The sequence below is a fragment of the Pteropus medius genome, unplaced genomic scaffold, assembly GCF_902729225.1.
Source record: "Pteropus medius unplaced genomic scaffold, Ma_sr-lr_union100, whole genome shotgun sequence".
Classification (NCBI taxonomy): Eukaryota; Metazoa; Chordata; class Mammalia; order Chiroptera; family Pteropodidae; genus Pteropus; species Pteropus medius.
This window is the reverse complement of record NW_024340849.1, coordinates 5,660,239-5,671,280: the sequence shown is the minus strand read 5'-3', so window position 1 is coordinate 5,671,280 and position 11,042 is coordinate 5,660,239. Positions and strand designations below refer to the sequence as shown.

At 33.6% G+C, this 11,042-nt stretch overlaps 1 pseudogene; it reads right to left on the bottom strand.

Annotated features, from left to right (window-relative positions):
- Window positions 1-358: 358 nt before the first annotated feature.
- Window positions 359-476, bottom strand: LOC120590827 (uncharacterized; annotated as a pseudogene).
- Window positions 477-11,042: the final 10,566 nt, after the last annotated feature.

The window sequence follows — 11,042 nt, the reverse complement described above, 5'->3', positions numbered from 1 at the left end:
CATTAAAAATATGACTTTTATCCAATTTTACATTTTGTTTGTCTTTTCGCTATCACCGTATAGTGTGCTGATAAAGATTACCAAGACAGTGTCTACCACAGGCAGTAATTTATTCATCTATTCTGTTGACACATACTGCTTATGTTTATACTTTAAAAACATAACTATTTGGGATGATTAATTTTGTGTCAGCTTGGCTATGCCATGGTGCCAGTATTTGATCACATTCTTTTTTATTATTTTATTTATTTTATTTTACTTTTTATTTTTTTAGGCGAGGCAACCCTTGGCTGACCTCACAGATTGCAAGGACCTTGTCAGCTTACAACCCCTTATTTTTTATTTTTTTTATTTTTTACACCTATAGCTCCTGGTCTTCCTAGGTGGTCTCCCATCCAAGCACTAACCAGGCCCAACCCTGTTTGCTTCCGAGATCAGATGGGATTGGGCTTGTTCAGGGTAGCATGGCCGTAGACTAATCAGACACATTCCTGATGTTGTTGGGAAGGTGTTTTTGGATGTGATTAACACTTGACTCAGTAGATTTTAAGCAAAGCATATTACCCTCCAAAACGTGGATGGGCCATATCCAACTGCTTAAAAAACTTAGGAGCAAAGACTAAGGTTTCCTGGGCAGGAAAGAATTCTGCCACAAGACTGCAACATAGAAACCCTGCCTGAGTTTCCAGCCTGAAGATCTCAGGTTCAAGACCACAGCCTGAGCTCGTCCCTGAATGCCCAGCCTATCGGCCTGCTCACTCTGCAGATTTGGGACTTGCAAACCCCACGGCACCTGAGACAATTCCTTAAAACCCCTCCTTCTCTCTTTATAGTTCCCTTTTACTTCTCAGCTTTCCTATTTTTCCATATTTTGTGCATATTTTTCTTTACACTCTTCAGCATAGTTAGAATATCTGTTATAGAAACCTGCATCTGCTAATTCCAACATCTGGGTCATTTCGTGTGTGGCCTTCATTGATAGCTAGTTCCCTTGTGTATAAGGCATCTATTCCTGGTGTTCATATGGCTGGTGATTTTGAATCGTGCGATGGTTAATTTTATGCGTTAACTTGGCTAGGCCAAAGGATGCTCAGATAGCTGGTAGAACATTATTTCTGAGTGTGTCCCTGAGGGTGTTTATGGAAGAGATTAGCACTTGAGTCAGTAGACTGAATAAAGAGGATCCACCCTCACAAAGGTGAGGGCTTGAATAGAACAAAAAGGTAGAGAGAGGGTGAATTCTTTCTCCTTTTTGATCTGGGACATCCATCTTCTCCTGCACTCAGAGCTCCTTGTTCTCAGGCCAATGGACTCAGATTGTATCACTAGCTTTCCTAACTCTCAAGCCTGCAGATGGCATATCATGGAACTTCTCAGTCTCCGTAATCACATGAGCCAACCCACATAATAAATCTCTTCTTGTGTATCTTTATATATGCTATGGGTCTGTGTCTCTGGAGAGCTCTAACTAATACAGATTGTACCACTGACATTGTGAATGATACATTATAGACACCTGGATAATGTTATTTTCTTCCGAAGGGCATACTTTCCAAAATATTTTTAAAATATTAGCCTGCAGTTAGCTTATGAAATTTTCATTAACTTTATTAAAATTTTCATTAGCTTCAACCTTTAAACTTTTGATATTTTGATTATTTCAGATTTCATGCATTGATTTTGATTTTTTTTAAATTATGCATCAAAATATTGTTTTCTTGATAGCTGGAATCATTGACACCCCCTTAAATTTTACACCTAGCCGAGTATTTTGTTTGCCTCTCCACAGTCGCATTCCTGTCAGAGAGGAGGAGGCACTTGTTCTTGGCCTCGTCCTTATTGCTGTGTGCTAGTATGGCCAAACATCAAGGCCCTGACCAGTTGGTCCTATGGATGCTAAATGGCTTCAATACCATAACCTCAAAAGATGAATGTTCCAATATGGGCTGAATCTCTCTCCAGATTAATATTTCTGCAGCTGCCTCTCCTTACACTTCTATTATAGGCACAGACACACATAAAGTCATAAAGATGCTACCACTTTTCCTCATACATGGAACCAAAATTATTTAAGTTCTCTGCTTGTCAGTGAACACGATACCCTTCCTGACCTTACAGAAAACAATGAATCCCTCCATTCTAATTTCTTTCTTTAATTAAAAACATTAAAAAATTGGAAGATCATATTTTTTAATTGACATCATAAAAAATTCTGCTCCAAACTAATAGATATGCATGTGTCCTATATTCTCAACAAATTAACCAATAAACCCAAAGTTTATTTATAGTCATAATTTTTAAATTAAATCTTGAAAACAATGCTGAAATGTTTACTTTTAAAATATTAATTGCAATACTATGACATTAACTCTTATTCTCTTTATTTCACCATTTTCCTACTTGTCGACCACTATAATTTCGATCATTTAAATTTATATATATGTATAATTAGCAGCCAAATTGTGAAAAAATATGTTGTCTACTTATATATTAATATATACATTATTTTTTTCTAATTCAGTCATTGCTGAATCTATTATTTATGTACTCATATACTAGTCTTTGAATACATTTTTTTGGAATTATTTTTCCCTGCTCCTAAGACAGTATAAATTTAGCAGCTAGTAGACTGCCAAAAAGAATCAGTTCTTGTCTATTTCTCACATTATTTATGACTTAGGAAAAATTATATCTTTGGACCTCCAATGCTTTGGATTAAACTTGGTAATAATGAAATCATCTTTTATATTTCTATAGAAAATTAAATAAGATAATGACATAAGTGATGATACGAGATACACAGTGAGTAGAGAATAAAAACTTATGTTCTTTTGACTGTATGTAACATGGAACTCTATTCCATTTGAAATTTTGCCATTGTTGTTTATTGGCCTACTGTGATTCTCTTCTGTCATTATGTGTATTATCCAGAGAGCACTTAGATTGATAAATTTATCTTTTGAAACCTGTGGGTAAGGAGTTGTATGCCGCAGACTAATTTTTGACCTTCATAATGTAGCTAGGTTAATTATCAGTTAATGAAAACCATTTATTTTGCCTATTATAAGGTCCTCAACAGGAATTTTCTACCTAATTAATAGTGACATGTTATATGAACGTCATCTGGCATTTTGCACCCAATTCGAGGTAATTTCAGAGGCTCATAATCCACAATATATTTAAATATGCCCTTGCCAGCCATGATAACATCTCATGGTAAAGGATATTTTATAAATAAACAGTACATGGTAATTACTCAAAGTGACTTCAGTTACCTCATAGATAATAAAAATAAAGAACACTTCTTTGTCTCGAGTAGATATAAAAGTCCTTGTTTAAAAATTAAACCATGTTCTGGCTCTCAATGGTACTCCTCTCAACATTTTAAATATTAATATTTAATTACCGATCTAATTATTTTCCAAATGAACGTATAAAACATGCATTAAATAGAAGAAAAACGGTCTAGTCCACTTTTGCAAAATTAGTCATTAAAGGTCTCTCTGGTTATGACTGTTAAAAGAATTAAACCAAAGGAGTTTACACACAAAACAATTAAAAACTATGTTTAATGGATAAACTCTTTGATGAGTTTATAATCGTGGGTCAAGGAGTACTCATCCTTTAAGCGGGACTATGTACCCTTGGGAAGTCAGTTAAAACATGTTATCTTTGCAAACATTTCAACCTTTAATCACAGGAAAATATAGCTTTGTAACTCCACTTTGTTATGCAATGCACAAATCAGAGGATCGAGATGGTTAATAAGTAAAATATTTTAAACTTTCTAAAACCCCTGACAACCAGGAAGCTTTACTGAAGGTTGTCTATTCATATTAATTCCTACTTCAATAATCTCAGGTCAGCTAATTTTTGGTAGTGATAAGTGAAAAGGCAAAATGTCGGGATTCGGGAATCCTAATAAATGTACCATATTTCTGAAATAATAGAAATTTCAAGAAGTCTTATTCGCTCTCCTATAAAATATTAAAATACCTTGAAAATGCCGACGCTTCATCATCCAAACCACATCTCTCATATTTATTAATTGAGTTCGAGTTGAGAAAACCAGATTACCCCACATACCAGGCAGCTCAGCACTAAAGAGCACAGGCCTTGGTGTGAGCACACGGCGGAGACTGTCCTGAGATCATTTTAGCAGAACTGAAGAAAATCAAACTTGATCTCCTTCAAAATGTGGCTTAAACACAGCTGTGGTTCTGTCTGCATGAAATCTGTGATCATAACATTGCCCTTTGCTTGGTCTGCAGCTCAGAGAAACAAAATCACCCTAAGTCTACCTCTCTCGCCTACTCTCATTTTCACACACTCTAGATGACGTGAGTGACACGTACTTTGTGAAGTGAGAGGGATTTTTTTACTGGAAATACTGAACTAGAAACTCTTGTAAGGGATAAAATGGAGACGGAGAAGTGAAGAGGGGAGAGAGGGAAGAAGCGACCGCGACTTACGATTTCGTTAGCGAGTCCTACTCATTTCTCTTCACCCTTCTCTGGACCCTCCTTCTCCCTTGCTTCAGGATAAAACTAAGTCACGTAGGGTTGCAATAGGATTGTTCACGCTGTAGAAATAACATGTAGAAATAACATGTCACTGGAAACTTCTATGGAAACAGCTAACCCTAACTATGCTCTCCATGTAAACATCCGCCTTTATGTATTTGTGCTATAAGGTCCAAAATTTAGATTTAATATCGTGTTGTAGTCTGGCAAGGTCAGAAGGGCTTCAAATGGCCTAACTGCAAGGATCTGTCCCCATTCTGCCCTCAAAGATAAGGTCCCCAGCCAAACCACCATCACTCCTTATCAAATGTAGCAGGTACATTTCCTGCTTATCCAGGACAGTGGGTGTCAGTTCCCTGCCAGCCCATGAGAATTATTCAACGAGCCAATCACATCTCCTAGTGGGAACCAGGGGGCACCCGACCTCCTCGATGCTGCAGAAGTACCTCCCACAGCCCCTGCAAGGTCACTCTGTTCTTGGGAGCCCCACGTAGTTTGGTTCTCTTTCCTCCAGCTGTGCTTGGCCATCATCCCCAAAACCCTAAGAGTGGGAATTACTTCCTTAACAACAGACTGAATAGGAAGCAATTAAAAGTGTATATAAGTGATATATATATATATATATATATATATATATATATATATATATATATATATATGTATTTTGCTTTAATCTGCAATGTGGCAAATTGTATCAATTAATTTTAATGCATTCTTTGTGTTAGCTCAAGTGGGTCAGGATGACTTATCCTTCGTACATTGCTCAATTTATTATCTAATAATTTGCTTAGGATTTTCGTATAACCGTTCTGAAAAATGTATTGGCTTTGGGGTTTTTCTTTATTTTACTATTCTTGTTTTGTTTTAAGGTGCTGATTAGCCTCTTAAAATATTTAGAGAAAAATTTACTCTTTATTTTATTCTAAATCTGGGAAAGTTAGTATATGATTTGATTATTTGTTATGCAAATCTCTGATAGAGATGACTCCTGCTGTGTCGGGAGTTTTCTGTGTGGAAAGATTGTTGACTATTTATTGAATATAACTTTAGTTATCATTCAGATTTCCTTTTTCTCCTTTCATTAGTTTTACTAATACTTTACCAGTGATTTTTAGATTTTTAATCAAAATTTTCCTATGTATTACCATAAAGTGGCTTAAACTCTCTGTTCTCAGTAACTATTGTAATATCTGATTTCCTCTTGAACTGTTGACTCTCCTGAGTTGGTCATGCTGACTTGTCTCTTCGTGCATAGTTTTTAAATTGAGTTGCAGACATTGCCCAAAAAATTGTAGAAAAAAACTGTTAGGCCTTAAATTATGTTCCATACTATACTAGAGGCCAGCGACTCTGGTTTCCCAGAATCAGCTTAATCTACACAACTATTAAAAAGATTCTAAGTTGGATTAAGTCTTTGAGCCATGTATATTGTATTTCTGTTACACCTGTAATCTTTAGATAAATCATTCCCAGCCAAAATTCTAGGCGTTTTAGCAAGATTTTCCACTTATGCCTAGGTATGCCATGAACTTCGATTTTATTCCTCTTGTCCCATGGATGTTTAGATGAATTATCTTTTATATGACTTTTCCTTATCTCGAATAACATTTTTGTTTGTTATATAGTCTGTTTTGTCTGATATTAATATTGCCATCTAGTTTTCTATGGGTTCTTTTTTGTATATTTTTACATCATTTTACTTTCAAATCTATTTATGTTTTCAATCCATAGTATATAATCGTGTATTATTTATTTTAATCATACTGGCAAACACTGTCTTTAGATTGTTTAATTTGTAGTTGGATTTATGGCTTGTAATACAAAATTAGTTTCTATTTTGTGATACAAAATTAGTTTCTATTTTGTACATCTCTACTGTCTTCTATGTCTGTCATTAACTGCTTTCTTTTGCAGCAAGTTAATATTTTCTAGTATAACATTTTAATTCCTTTAATAAATAAGAATAAAGGACAAAAAGAAGAAAAACTGCACTCTTAGACTATAGTGATGTTTTATTTTTCAGTTAATTTTGCTCCTTGTTCTAATTCTGATTAACAAATTTGTTTGTTTAGATCTAAAGCTTTCAACACTAATATATTTTATCCTTAAAATGGTTCAAGTGAATCATACACCAAAAATAAGTGAGCCAATTAATTCAAAAATACTGGAATTGTTGAAAACCACAGAGTTTCACTGGCTCCAAAATTTTCTAAGGAATAAGCCTAAGCAGGCTGATAGAGGAATGTGTTTTGACTTGCAGGAGAGATCTCAATGCCATTGACCAAGAAAGCAGCAAAATCAAATAGTTCATGGTATATGTCCTACATTTTAAAAGAATCAGCAGTCCTTACGGAGTCATGATGGGCATTCAGTTGTTAAGAAGCCTCTTTTGATCTCCCAGAGAGGTGATGGTTCTGAGGTTATCACCGCACTGGCTCAGAAGCTCAACTACCAGTGCTTTACTCTACAGATCAGCTTGGAAGAAGTCAACTCTTATCCATGGCACATTTCGAGCAGATACTGATTCTGCTGCATTTTTTTCTTAGATGATTAATGCTATTTTAAAATTTAACTTTCAAGTGCAAATACTTTCAAATTTTAAAAATTCCTTAAAAAACTAAAGCTTGTTTCAAATTCCTTATAACATACATCACAGCTTAGACATAACAGTAATATAAATATTTTATTTAAAGAAAATATATTAAAAGAAATGTGTAAAAAATTCTTAGACATATCCAGTAGTTAGATTTTATATTTCTTATATTCTTAAAAAAAAAAAAAAAAGATTTTCAAATATAATGCAGTCATGATCTGAAGTGGATACCATGGATTGAGAAATAAAAAAATATATATTGGCAAATAACGTAAACTAATTTTTTCTTGGTTTAATACTATTACATACATTAGAATCTTAAAAATCAGTGTTGTAATGAATTGGCCACAAGGTTGATCCTAATTAATTCAGTCTCCTGTGAAAGAACATAAATGAAACATAATTCATTTCAATTTTCATTCACTCTCCTCTACCCTTGAAAAATGAGAAGAAACTGTATTTTAACCTTTTTCGGCTTAATGTTTTAATTCAATGGCAGAGTGAAAATATATGGAAATGGATTAAATATCCTTTTAGATTTTTAAAGAAGCACTGGTTATAACCTGAGTATTTACTTGTTGACAGTTTATACAATCAAAGCCTATAGTAAGTTATATGTCTTCACTGAATTTATTAATTATACCCCTATCTAGGTCACTAGTCTCTTTCAAATATTTAATTACTAAATTACCTTGATGAAGTGATGTTTAAATATCTCTATGGTACTTCCAAAAGTTATGAGATTGATTTTTATTCAGACTCATATCATCATTTAGCAGACTATTTTCCCGAGACTCTGTTCTAGCGAATACACACACGCACACAGACATATACACACAATTCAAAGTGCCTCAGGCTTTGTAATATTTCGTAGAGAGATCCTTAGAGACAGAAATAGTTCACATTAAGGAAAATGGGGAGACATTTCCCACTAAAATAACTACAAATAAATTTTAAAAATAAACAAGCAAAAGCAGTACTCCCAAGATATAGTTCAAAACAGTGAAAACCAGTACTAGCATAAATTACAATGTCAGTAAGAAATTTATACTTTAAAAAAGAGCACACGATTTAAATGACTTTACCCGGAATTTATATAACAGCATATTTAAGGTCTGCTTCATGTGACTCATTCTGTAGCTCAATATTAAAATTTTTTGTACTTCCCCAGTTCTTGACTTAGAGACCTAGGGGCTTTACTAAAAACTGAATAATCACTAGTCTACCCCGAAGGAGCCTATTTGTGAAGCAGCCAATAATGTCAATTTTCTCTCATACCTTCCTTGTTTTATTGTTTCCACATTTTTACAATATTAATCATAATCAGCAACTCCCCCAAAACAGCTGTGAAGGTAAAGGGCAGGATGAATGAACATGGTAATTTGTTATTTCCCCCTCTCAACTGTTACCATACGCAAGGAGATGAGAATGGGAAGGAGGTTTCAGTGGGAAAAACCACAGTAGCATAATAAATACTGTGGTCGAGGTGATGCCTAAGGTTACAGGAATATTGTGAGGTTAGAAAAGAATTTCATAAACAAGACACAAACGTTACTCGCCATAAGGGGAAAATGATAAATGGGGCTGCATTAAGATTATCAGCTTCTTAGCAGAAGAAATCATTAAGAGCTTGAAAGGACAAAGCACAGACGCAGAGATATTTTCAATATATGTGTCTAATAAAGACTCATACAGACTTTTCAGAAATCATAAGTAAAAGCCAAGCAAGCTAATAAAACAATGACTTAAACATACATTTCATAAAAGAAGATTTTAAAAATAACTTTAGCATGAGAAAATTTGCTAAAACTCATTAATCATTTACAAAATCTAAAAAATCTGTTCCCTATCACTCTATAAGTTGACTCTTAGGTACGTAGCCAAAAGAAAAGTGAACATATCTACCCAAAGTTATATATGACTCAAATGTCTATCAACAGAAAAAATGGATAAATAAATAATTGTATTGTCTTAGCCTTGGCTACTATAACAAGAATACCACAGATCGTGTGGCTTAATTAACAGAAATGTATTGCTCACAATTCTGAGGGCTAGAAGTTCAAGAACAGGGTCTGGTAAGAACCCTCTTCCGGTTTCACAAACAGCCATCTTCTAGCTGTATCCATATGACTGAGAGAGAGAGCTTCAATCCCTTCATCCTCTTATAAGGGCACCGATCCCATCATGGGGGCTCCATCTCATGTCTCGTTCAATCCCAATTACTTCCCGAAAGCCCCGCCTCCAAATATCATTGCATTAGGGATTAGGGCTTCAACATATGAATTTGGAGAGATACAAATATTCAGTCTATAGCAGATAAATTCATACAATGGAATATTACACTCTAATGAGAAAAAATGAAGTGTACCTACATGCAACACTTCACAACTATAATTTTGAACAAAAGAAGACAGATATAAGAATATATACTACAATATTCCATGTATATGAAGTTCAAAAATAGGCAAAAGTTATCCATGACAATATAAGTCAGGATTTTTTCTTGCAGGTTTAAGGACCAGAAAGCGTACAAAGGAAGGCTTCTAGGGTTTACAAATATTCTTGGTTTTATTTTCTTGCTAAATTTATGGATGTCTTTACTCTGAAGTTTAAAAAATTTTTACACCTATAATCTTGACAAAATTTAAGGTTTATTAACTGCAAAGAAAGATGACTTTTTTAAATATTTAAGGAATGAGGCCAAGAAAAAATATGATCACTATCATAGAGAAGTGTCCTTGATTTAGCTAACAAATACCTTGATATTGGATTATAAATTGAGTTTTTAAGAAGTTCAAAAACCTTTTCTTCAGTAGTGTAAATGAAAGAGGCTTATTATCTGTTACAGACAATAGTCTTAATATATCCAACTTTTCAAGAATGAGAAATAAGGAGACATATCAACACTGGCTTCTGAGTAAAAAAAAAAATGCATAATAAGTGAAAGTAAATGATTATCTCTAAGAATTAAAGTTTCTCTAAAAATCATGGTCTGAAAAATCAAAAAGAAACTTACAGAAATTCTTTGAAATCCTTGAAAAATTGTACAATGATGTGTTCTCTTTGTAGTTAATGAAGAAAGCCAAGTGAACACAAATTAAGATGAAAAAGCATGGATTGTCATAAAAGCAGTAGGATGAGATAAAAAAATATTGCAAAGAAACTAAAGTTCAAAAAGCAGAATTAAAGTTTAACTGATAGTTATAAGATTATTAAAATAGAAAAAAATGTACTCAACATTGTGGAGGATGAAATTTATTACAAACAGAGGAACAAGAACAAATAGATGCAACTGATGAAAAAGTAATAAATATTAAAGTCAGGGATCAAAATGCCAACATATATATAATTTATATTCTCAATGGAGCAACTAGATAAAACAAGCAAACAAACAAATAATCTCAGACATGTCTGCAGAAAAGTTCTATACTAAAGACAGCCATCTCTAAGTAAAATGAAAGGATGACCCTTTACTGATCAAAATTAGATATAAAGGTTGCATCTCTAGATATCATCAATAATTATGAATTGTATATATGAGTTTGAAAGAATCTTGTAAACACTCTGTTAGATGCATTATTCATCAAAATTGGGAAGGAGGCTTGAGTATACCGGTTTCAAAATCTTCATGCAAAACGAAATGCCAGAAGTCAATAGATCTATACACTCAGTATTTGAAGAGAAATAATATTATGAATGAAGAATATAAAATTTTGGCAAGCCATCATACATGTTGGTGAGAAGGAGACACTCTCAGATATAGTAATCAATGGAACACACATACCATCTTCACAGGTGAAAGAGAATTATTAAAACTTATTACCACCAATGATGAAAAAAGGTAATATAATAATCAAAACAGGAAAAACATTGTGTAAAAGAATGAATTTTAAGCACAGAAAAAACAGAAAACATTTAAATATTAA